The sequence below is a fragment of the Limulus polyphemus genome, unplaced genomic scaffold (assembly GCF_000517525.1).
Source record: "Limulus polyphemus unplaced genomic scaffold, Limulus_polyphemus-2.1.2 Scaffold394, whole genome shotgun sequence".
NCBI classification, from domain to species: Eukaryota; Metazoa; Arthropoda; class Merostomata; order Xiphosura; family Limulidae; genus Limulus; species Limulus polyphemus.
The window spans coordinates 22,967-23,704 of NW_013666004.1; the positions used below are offsets into that span (position 1 = coordinate 22,967).

General features: G+C 45.3%; 1 protein-coding gene across 1 annotated transcript in view; it reads right to left on the reverse strand.

The window, feature by feature from the left end:
- LOC106457941 (signal recognition particle receptor subunit alpha homolog) overlaps nt 1-738 on the reverse strand; it is a 35,060-nt gene that overhangs the window by 10,962 nt on the left and 23,360 nt on the right. The gene's annotated exons all lie outside the window — the stretch shown is intronic.

The window sequence follows — 738 nt, forward strand, 5'->3', positions numbered from 1 at the left end:
TAATTAACACAGTGAGGGTCCAGTTTGCACTCGTAGGCATCATGGTCTTGCCACCACAACGAACACACATCACAGAACCATGACAAGATGTCTTCGAATGACCGAACCACTGGCATCAAAAACATCGGAGAGGGTTGGGAATATAGGGCCATACCTTACAGTTCAAATAACCTGCCTTAACAGTGGCAGGTGGACGTGGTGATGAAAAAGTCAAAATAAGAACTGAGGTCGGCACCATAATACCATCTTGACGAGTGGAGATCCTTCGAACTGCTGAAACTCCTTGGCTGGAGAAACCAGCAAGGATCTCTGACTCAACGACAACTCCTCGTGACAAATTCAAGGAAGCGTGAGGAGTAACCACCATGGGTATATCCCCAATGGCCTTTGAATTCAAGAGAAGTTCACTGTGCTTAGCTGTGGATGTTTCAACCAAGATGTCTCCATAATGGAGCTTCTTAACTGACTTTGGAGAGCCAGCAAGCCCCTCTAAGCCCTTCTGAATAAAAAAGGGAGATATTTGCCCTAAAGATTTTTTGGACAGTAAATGCAGGATTAGGAAGCGAGGTACTGGTGTACTTTGTGATGCAGACTGCTGTTCAGAGTCTTCTAGGTGTGTTCGTTTACCGATTAGCAGAGTTTTAAAATTTTTTTTATTTGGATTGGGGGGATCCATAATTAAGGAGAAAGATTCAGTGCCCACTGACCCCACCTGCCATGGAGTCCTACGAGGGGACA